Source organism: Vitis riparia, chromosome 15 (assembly GCF_004353265.1).
Source record: "Vitis riparia cultivar Riparia Gloire de Montpellier isolate 1030 chromosome 15, EGFV_Vit.rip_1.0, whole genome shotgun sequence".
NCBI lineage: Eukaryota > Viridiplantae > Streptophyta > Magnoliopsida > Vitales > Vitaceae > Vitis > Vitis riparia.
Window position 1 is genome coordinate 8,683,465 of NC_048445.1, and position 11,149 is coordinate 8,694,613.

Consider the following 11,149-nt stretch of genomic DNA (forward strand, 5'->3'; position numbering starts at 1 on the left):
ACTTTATTGACTTGGCATGCTGATTACAGAGCTCTCCACTCACAATAACCCCACATCATTTCGTTCCACTTTCCACAACAAAAAATCAAAACACTATAGCAAACCATCTGAACAACAAGTCCTCTAAGAAGCTTGGATCGTAGTGACTCTGTCTTTTCTAAACCATTGAAGTCAGCTTGCTGAGGTCTAAGTTCAGCTGGTCAGGAAACCTCAGGCATCAAATCATCCAAATCATTAGTTGCGGAAACTAAGTGGTTTAAGTCACTAAAGCTAGGAGTGTAGAGCTTGAGAGTATTGAAACAAATATCATGAAAAGCTTCATTGTCCAGAACCATGCATTCATCAACATTCTCCAGCAACTGGTGCATCGAGAGAATGACATTTTATGGCTTCACAACTGCCTCAGAGCCTTTTGGAGATGAGAAGATGGAGAAAATAGGCATAATTCCATCTGAGAATACTTTTCTAGTCTTTAATATCATGAGGGCCCCATGCCAGAACTAGTGTCGCCCCCCCAAGTGAGTAGTACACCTGTAATCCTTGCATGCAATCATGATTCACAACCTTCCTTCCACCATAAGCTGTATGAATTGATTCAATTTGTTGTTCATCTCCTGAAAGAGTAATATCACTTCGCTTCTGGCTTACATTTGAAGTTTGGCATGCTAAAACCTTGTTCTCAAACTGGAAGCTCATGATTACATAATATGAAGACACCAACCTAAAAAAACCAGATAGTGTTTTTAATAAACACGACCTAAACTTGGATTCTGGTATCCGAAGGCATAAATCGTTGTAGGTGAGTCCACTACTTTGCATGTGTGCTTCTTGATCCTCCTGCACAATGTCCTTCAATACAACGTGGGTTTCCGAAAGAACGTCCCTCATCTTTGAACTCTTGGCATACTCCTAGCAAAAGAGAACCCAGCTTTTGAATGGTTTTCCTTAGCCAAACCCCAATCTTTAGCAACCAATACTATCTTTTCAACTAAATATATCTCGTTCCTTAAAACCTTAGTTTTGCTTCTCTTCAGTCTCCATGGCCTTCCTGAGTAAACGAAGCTATCAAATGTAAGTATGAAGTATATCTATCATCAATGTGAGGAACAGTAAGAACCTTGTGAAAGAGGCTTCGAGCAGAGGCCTGGCTATAAGAACCTAATCAGTGGGATAAATCAAACCGGGCTCAACAGTGTGGTTTTGGATCTTCATTACACTGTGAACGTTGGACACGAGCACTGCGAAAACAGTATCAGCAATCGTCTGGACTGTAATAAGACTTGTCCCAACTATGATGCATCAATAGGGTAGCTTAATGATGTTTGTTGCTCAAGGCTTCTCTTGAAGAACTTGATAGTTAGCGATGGATCCAGAGATGAAGTAGACGGGTTCTTAATGAAGCTATTGCCATTAGGATCAACCAGGTTGAAGGTAAAAGATGAATCTCCTGTTGCACAAACCTTCAATCTTAACAAAAATTGATCTACTGCTTCCGTGGTCTTAGAATCCCCTTTCTTGCATTCTTCCTAGATGGCCTGTATATCACCCACGACTTTTATCAATATTTCCTCCACTGTTGATAGAGTTCCACGCTGAGCTTCTCACCATGCACGTTCCATTCCCATCTGTCATTGTGGGGTCCTTCCCAGAGAAGACACCACCATCATGGGCTCCCCAACCTCTATAGGTGTCAATGATGGCCTTGCGGTCAGTGAAACCAATGTCACCATGAGGTCTATCAATCACAAAACGGCCAAATGGGTTAAGGTGGAAAATGATTTTCTCGCCTAAGTACTTCCCATGAATAACTGGTTGGATGACATGCTCTTTGAGATCGACTATAGTTTATTCATTGGTGACAGTCCCGTTGTGCTGGATAGAGGTGAGGTTAGCGAGCGCAAAGGATCATGCTCACCTGAGAAGAATTCATGCACAGACCCTCCAATATTCTAAGATTGATGACGTTGCATATGCTTTAGGAGATGAGCAGGCAAACAAACTCTAGGCTGGAGTTACTTATCTTACTCAGGAAGAATGATCTTATCCCTTTGAAGCCAATCAATCCTACAACGAGAACGATGGGTAAGTTCAAAATATCCAATAGGGTATGGGGACCTCTTTGTCCAATAAACACCAAAATATGTGGGAATTCCTCTCTCCAAACTGACTGGAAGTAATACTAAAGCTCTCAAAGCCTAGATGAATTAACATTTTCTGTTCGTTTGGCTACTTGTATCACCACTCAAAAGATGCATGCAGATACCCCTCATTGGTATGAAAGAATAAGAATGGATGATTAAATATGTGGACTTGGGGACCGGTGGATATGAGACTAGTTGCGGATAGTGGGTATGGTGGGTATGTGGTGTAAAGGAAATGGGTTTGGTGTGCATGAGGCGTGATAAATGGTGCATGGTGATAGGTACGATGATATACGAGGGGTAGAATGGTAAAAACATTTGCAATGATTTGAGTGGCCATGCATGGCCATGCAAAGGTGGAGGAAATGGGTTTGATGGGTATTTGGAAAATGGGTATGTGGTGTAGAGAAATAAACGGGTAGGAAATAGAAGGTGAATGAGTTAGTGAGAGAAAAAAAGGTTCGGTAGTGGTGGGTATGAGGAGAGAGGGAAGAGTGGTGACGGGTATGTAAGTAGGAGCGTCTATGAGCATGGGACTAGGAGGATAGGTTTGTTGGGTGTGATGGATGTGAAAGAAAAGATGTGAACAGTGTAGGAAAATGTGGGCATAGGATTAGTGGAATGGGTGGTGGTGGTTAATGTGGCCGTGTATGGCCATGCAAAGGTGGAGGGAATGGGTTTGAAGGGCATTTGGAAAATGGGTGCGTGGTGTGGTGTAGAGAGAGAAAGTATGACAGATGAAATATGAAATGGGTTAATGGGTATGAAGAAAAAAAGACAAGGGTATATGTGGGCAGTGGATATGAAGATGGATTTATTAGGATATAAAGGTTGCTTAGGTGATGGGATGGAAACAGCTGCTGATAGTAGGTATGATAAATGAGGGAATAATGGTTTTGTCGTTGCCTGTTCATGAGCAGCTTGAACAACCTCCTTCATGTCGGGAACTGAAGATCTGTGACCTCCAGACTTGAAGGTTACATGAAAGACTATTGATGAGCGTGATGATCATTGAATTACTGGTGGATTTCATGGTCGGGAACTTAAATGGATTAAGCAACAACTCTATCAATCCTAATGGTAGAGATCAACTTCTCAATTATAGCGACTTGTGACTCCCAGATAAGTGGAAATCCATCTTCATAACCAGAAATTGACCATGATTCCACCTTAATCATCTCCCTAGGATGTTCACCACTAGTAACTTCACCCATTAGATAACCAGATGATTCCATATTCTGCAAACCCCTGAGTCCATCAGTTTTTTACAAAAAAAATGTTGCCATTTGGAGCATCGGATTCACACTACCCTGTTCTTCCCATGCCTCAAAGTGAGGAAAACTTGCAGACATTCTGATTATTGAAAACCCACGGGAGTTGGCAATTGAGAATAGCACTCAGTGTCTTAATTGATAGCAGACCATGTTCACAGACCCCCCCCCCCCCCCCCCTAAGACCCATTTATGTGTAGAAAATTCCCTGTCTCAGGAAACCCACTCCACGAAACCATCTTCTAGTCCCAAGCTTAGAAAATGTGCCCATATGGAAACCAAAGGCTCATGCTGGCCAAAACCCCTTCTCCTTGAGGGTACGGATGGCCACCGAGAATAAAGAGTATATAGCAAGGGAGCAAACATAAATAGAGCATCAAATGAACTTCAGAAAACATTTACCCAAGCCCCATCTCATATTAAAGTCAATGGGTTAATGTATGGGTGGGAAAAACCAAGTGGAAATAAGATCCAAAGATATGACTCAGACACCCAAAGGAAAGCCAAAAAAGAACTGTATCATTCTTAAACAATTTTCACATAAAAAACCAGGAACAGATTCATTAGACATAATCACAGCAACCCAAAGAGAATTAATCACAGCAACCCAAAGAGAATTAATGGCAAGCAAAATGTGGTCTAGCAAACGTACCTGAGAATGTTTCCTTTCTTTTCTTTATTTCAGCTTTCAGTTGTCTTTCCTCTCAAGCAACTAGCCATAAGAATCACCTTCTCTCACAGTCTCCATCCCAAGCAAACTCTTCTCTCTGAGCTCTTAGAAACTTTCACTATCAAAACTTCCACCTCTCTTTGGTTCTCTCAAAGCTCAATCTTACATTCCTCTTTGTCTTGCTTCTCCAGCTAAAATATCTCCTCTTACTATCACCAACAAGCTAAGAAAAATCACCCTAGGAAGTTTCTCTCGTCCACCCTCTTTGTAACCTCTCAAACGAAATATCTCACCTCAAACGTTCTTCCTTAAGCTATTTTTCCTATAAAAAAAAATGTTTTTCGCGACTCTCCCGTAGAATCTCCTCAAAAATATCTCTATCAAAAACCCTCACAAAAATCCCCTTTGGCAGCTTGTTCCTCAAGCTAAAATGAATACCCTCCCTCCAAAAAAAAAAAACTATCACCTCCAACAACAAAATACGCTCCTCCATAATGATCGCTCGGATTTTGTCATTTATTGGATCAAAACAAAATTTATAACCTAATTCACTATTCTATAGCAATTTGTACCCGATCAAAAAGTGGTTTTAGTACAAACTATTATAGTATAGTGGTATTTAGGTATCGTCCACAAGGATGGATTATTCTTGGTAATCAAGGCTTGAATGAGATGATAAGAAATGATTGTGATCAAGTGAAATGGATTTGAAAATGCATGATAAAATCTCAAGATAGCAATGTATTCAAATGAATTGAAAATGAAGTGTAAAAGAGAAGAAAATTAATAAGATGTGAGATTCTCGGAGTTAGGATTTTCTAGAGAGCAATTTTCATGGTGACTAAGTGTTAAGATCTAATTTTCATCAAGTTAGATTGAAAACCTAAATTTTCATCTAAACCGATTTTTGATTTAGCTTTAGATCTAGATCTAATTTCTCTTCAAATTAGGTAATCTAATCCAAGATATCAATTTGAATCATAAATTCAATTCATCTTAAACTATCTTCCAATGATTCACACTATGCAACTATTCAATCTCATCAAATCTAGCATTAAGAATTTGATGAATCTACCTAGCTTGCATTGTAGTAATCATCCAAGACAATTTGAAGAGAAAAATCCCCAAATTTCAATTAATCAATCAATTTGATCAAATTACCTTTGCAATTCAGGCTCAATTCTCTAATTCACCATAGATCTTGCCTCTAGATCCTCCTTCCTCTGAGAAAAACGAGATTTAGCCACTCATGTTTGGAGATTTGATCTCACAAGACATGTTTGGCTACCGAGAAAATAAGAGAAACTGAAGGAAAGTAGAGAATTATATAGAGAGAAGAAGTATAAAAAGTTCTACAATTAGAAAATGTATCAAAAGTAAAAGTTCCTAAATGAGTCCATCTCGTTTCTATTTATAGGCCAAGGTAAAAAGGACACTTGGCAACTTTTTAGAGGTCTTCCGGATGCTTCTTCATCAAGGAATCTGGAGAAAATGCATTTTCGCACAAGCCCCTAGCAATCTCGCATGATGATGCGAAGTGGAAAATCCATCAGCTTCAATTTCGTTCTTCTGGAGCGTTTCGCATGACTGTGCGAAAATTTCACATGGTCATGCGAAATCACTTTTTCACAATTTCCTTATGTGCTCCAGCCAACATCCTTCCTGTTTCATTTCTCATGGTCATGCGAAATCGAAAATCATGCTATTCCGACTCCTCTTTGCAATTTCTCTCATTTCTTCATTTTTAATCCATCTCCACCACCTTCAATTAAGCTCCAAAGCTTAGTCCAAGTGCATTTCATTGCTTCTTTCATTATGCATTTGGATCATCATCAACTTTATTTGTTTTCTTCAATTTGATTCATCTCTTTTGTCACAAATTTATCAAAAACATACCTTGAAATGACTCCAAAACTTCATAAAACTTGTTAGTAACTCTTGCAAGGGCAACAACATGTTAATTAAGTGTTTTAGGCATAATTACTACTCAAAAGACGTGAAACTCATGAGAATTATTATCTAAAATATGGTCTTTTTGAGTAGTAATCACATAACGGCTTCAGAATCTTCCTTGACATGTGTCAACCTCCCATTGCCTCACAAAAGCACTATTGTGATTCTCTAGCAGCCATCCGTGAGTCGACACGTGGCCACCCATAATCGTGACACCTGGCAAAAATGAGCTGCATGAAAATGAGCCTCAAATGGGGGTCTACAACATGTCATTAAATTATTTCCAAAAATACCTTATTACTTGTCATGTCATTCAAATCAAATGACAATTAGACTCCTTTATATAAATGTTTTCATTCCTTTTAGATATTTTATTATTATTGTCATTATTTTATTATTTGAGATTCTTTTTTTCCCTCTAAAACAAACACCTCGTATGATTCTTATTTTAGTTTTTTAAAAGTTTAGGAAATATTGTGCAAAAGAATCTTATTTAAATAGGATTAATATATATATTTTTTTTCCTAAAATTTTAAGAATAAATATTGTCAAACAAATCCTATTTAATCATAATTACCAATTCAAAAAGTTATAAGGTTGTTTATTAAATAACAAATAATAAATAATAAATAATAAATTTAGTACTATATAATTATTTTAATTATGATTAATTTATTTAATATAAAATATTTATTTATTTATTTATTTTTATACCATATATCAAAATACAATCATATTATAAAACATTTGATATCTGAAAAACTCTTCCAACAAATTTTATTCATTATTATATTAAAACAATTATTAATATAGCAAATTTTATTCATTATTATATTAAACAATTATTAATATTATATAATAAATACTGTAGGACCTCAAGAGCTACCAATTGTTGTTAGGAAAGGTGCATACTCTAACCTTATAGTGCATTCACTGAGTTGATGGACGTGACCAACCATCCGATCCGCCAACAATCTCCCTTCCAGCGACACCTCTGGGGTTGGAACCCGTGACCTCGGCTCTGATACCACTTGTAGGACTTCAGGCACTACCAACTCTCCTAAAAGCAATTACTGTTAGGAAAAACGCATACCCTAGCCTTATAGCGCATTCACCCAAGAGCCCACGACAAACACAAGGGGAGTTGATGGACGTGGCCAACCCTCCGATCTGTCAACAATTGTTAGCCCAAGGGTTCTCCTAATCAGGTTTTGATGATAACAAATTATGGTTAAGTAACTAATTGGTTTGAATGATAAATAATCTCAGGTATAAATTTAAAAATTCATCAAATGACCAAATTGATATAAGATCGAGACTTTTGGAAAACTTTTGATCATAGGAAACAAATGTAAGATGAATGCATGGGTGCACTTAGGTTTTTCATATCTTTTCATGCATATTTGAAAACTCGGTTTATTATTTAAAATTACGATTTCATTAAAACCCGAGTTTTATCAAATGTACCTTAGGCAAAATGTTTCAAAATTAGCATATTAATTTACCTAAAGACCTTGCCTAAGTGTTAGAAAGGAAAATAATTAAAAAAAAAAGATAGGTTTTCAGGGTTAAAAGGCTTAACCGATCGAGGTATAGGCCAATCGGCTCAATCGGCCACGGAACCGGTCGACTAGTTGCCCTTGTCCGATCGAGGAATGTCAAAAACAGTATCTCTCTTCCAATAGCCTTCCCTTCCTGGTTGAGGTTCCCTCATTCCCCGTCAACCTCCGGTCGAGACAATGGTAACCTGCCAAAACATTAAATGTTCCAACGGTTAGTGAACCGATCGACCCCCAACTCGACCAGTTGAGGTTGTTTTTTACTTTTCTTGGCTCCTGAGCTTAGAAACCTATAAATTGAGAGCTCCACTTCATTTATGATATAGAGAACACTTGCAATCAATTGTATACCCTCTTGTTCTTTCCTTAAAAGCTTTCATTTCTTTCTTGGTGCATTAAATCTTCACTTGCATATCCTTAGTGTACCCTTGTGAGTCATCCTAGCTTTGATTTGTATTTGAGCTATCATTGAGTTAGGTTGAGGGATTCATTCTTGTAAAAATTGAGTGTTAAAGCCTTCAAGAGAGTTGAATCTTGAAGAGATTGTGTAAGAGTCCACTGGAGCCGAAATCCAAGTGTAAAGAAGTTTAGAAGGAAGCTTGGTTGAAATTTCAAGTTAGTGGAACTCTCACTCGGTTAAGAGCTTGAGAAGAGTGGACGTAGGTAAGGAAGTGTCGAACCACTATAAAATCCGAGTTTGAATTCTCTAACTCTATCTTTTTATTTTTTTTATTATATTGTGCTTGAATTTGTTGTGTTGAAAAAGTTTTTGAAAAATCCAATTCACCCCCCTCTTAGGTGTTTTTTTCATTTAAGCATAACCTTTATTTTCTCAAATACAAATTTATTATTGATTTATTTATTATCAAGAATATGAATTTATTTTTAGAATAAACTTTTTTTTTTCTTCAAATTCTTACTTTATAATGTTTTTAGATAAAAAATTCATAAATAATAAATATAATAATAAAATATCTAAAAGAAATGAAACATCTACATGAAGGATGTCAAAAACTCAACCAAGGTGAATACCCTAATTTCATATATACTGGAATATTTCTTGTTATAACTCAACCAAGATGAATACCCTAATTTCATATATACTGGAATCTCCTGATTAAAAATGAGTAGAAAAATAATAGCGGAAACATACCTGAATCCATTGAAGGAGAAACCTTATAGGAAGAAAACCCTTGAGATGGTCTTCCAATTTTGGCCACTAGATTCTGTGTCAATTTCTCTTTGAGAGGATTTTCGGAAATTGGAATGCGTAGTGGTAGAATGGGGACCATAACCCTATTTATAAACTGCTAGGGCAGTTTTAATTTTATCACAATTATATTTCTGCCCCTCATAGAAATATAATTATCTAATGTATCTACACAATAATCTCATGACAATTATACCTTAAGCCAATTAATCAATTATTAATTAGATCACTATATTTAGGCTTAATTAAATGATAGCACACACATTTTAATTATTTACATGTGTGGCCCAAATTATAGATTAATTACAAAAATTAATATAACAATCTCCACTGGGCCACATGCATATGTAATCAAATAAATGTGCTTAACCTTATGAGCTCAAAATTTGCTATCATGTCCTTAGGGTATATCCGAACAATCTCGTCCATTAACTATACTGACATAGGATCAAGGTGGTCTTTGTTACATCAATCGTTACTAGACCAATCAATGGTCACATATATCTATACAACTAAATGACATAGATCAATCATGAGTGCATAGCATGGAAATTACATGCAATATGATCTATTCATGCCTATTTCCAACTGGTCCTACTTAACTTTATTGAGATCAAATCTTTAGCATAATTTAACAGAGTGCAATAAAATGAATACTTTATTTCTGCAGAACACAATCCAAATTTATAGATAAAGTTTAAACATAACATAGAGCAATATACAATGAATAATATAAACTCCCACTAAATTTGGATATCCTCAAATGAGACAACACCCATATGAGCAGTGTGCTCATGAAAGACCTTGGGTGGTAATCCTTTGTAAGCGGATCCGCTATCATGGAGTTTGTTCCAATATGCTCTATGGATATCTGTCCACTCTGTACTTTTTCTTTTACAACTAGGAACTTGATATCAATGTATTTTGATTTTGTAGAACTCCTGTTGTTATTGGAATATAAAAATGCTGATTTATTGTCACAAAATATCTTCAGTGGTCTTTCAATACCATCCAGAACACGCAGCCCAGTGACAAATTTTCGTAGCCATATTCCTTGATTGGATGCCTCATAACATGCTACAAACTCTGCTTCCATGGTGGATGATGTTACGAGTGTCTATTTGGCAGACCTCCATGAAATTGCTCCACCAGCCAACAGATAAATATAGCCTGATGTGGATCTTCTGCTGTCTTGGCATCAGCAAAATCGGAGTCGGAATACCCAATGAACTCCAACTGATCCAATCTCCTATATGTAAGCATGTACTCTTTTGTTCTCTGTAAATATCTCATAACCCTCTTGGCTGCTCTCCAATGATCCATTCCAGGGTTACTTAGATATCTGCCTAACATGCCAACGATGTACGCAATATCCGGACGTGTACATACCTGAGCATACATTAGACTCCCCACAGCCGAAGCGTAAGGAATCTCTGCATTTCTTGACTTTCTAAACTATTTTTAGGGCATTGATTAAGACTGAATTTGTCTCCTTTAGCGATAGGGGTATCACCTGGTTTGCTATTTTGCATGCCATACCTTTTGAGGACTTTATCAATATAGGTCCTTTGTGACAATCCTAAAATACCCCTAGAACGATCTCGGTGTATCTGGATTCCTAAGACAAAGGAGTCATCACCAAGATCTTTCATCTCAAAATGTTTTGATAAAAATCTCTTGGTGTCGTGCAATATGCTAATATCATTTGTGGCTAGCAATATGTCATCGACATATAAACCAGGAAAATATACTTACTCCCACTGAATTTGTGATACACACATTCATCATATGATTTGCCTCAAAACCATATGAGACAATAATTTGATGAAACTTGAAGTACCACTGACGAGAAGCTTGCTTGAGCCCATAAATGGATTTAGTTAATTTACAAACCATATTCTTTGAGTCTTCGGACACAAAATTTTCTGGTTGTACCATATAAATTGTTTCATCAATGTCACCATTGAGAAACGCTGTTTTAACATCCATTTGATGTAATCAAGATCATAATGTGCAACTAGTGCCATGATTATCCTGAAAAAGTCCTTCGTAGAAACTGGAGAGAAGGTCTCTTTGAAGTCAATTGCTTCTTTTGAGTAAAGCCTTTAGCTACAAGACGTGCTTTATACCTTTCTACATTACCATTTGAATCCCGCTTGGTTTTAAATATCCATTTACAACCAATGGGCTTCGTACCAACTGGTAATGGGAAAAGTTCCAAACTTTATTGTCTTGCATAGATTTGTACTCTTCATTCATGGCTTCAATCCATTTCTGAGAGTTGGAACTTTTCATGGCTTGCTGGAAGTTGATTGGATCATCTTCCATCATTCCACTTTCTACCT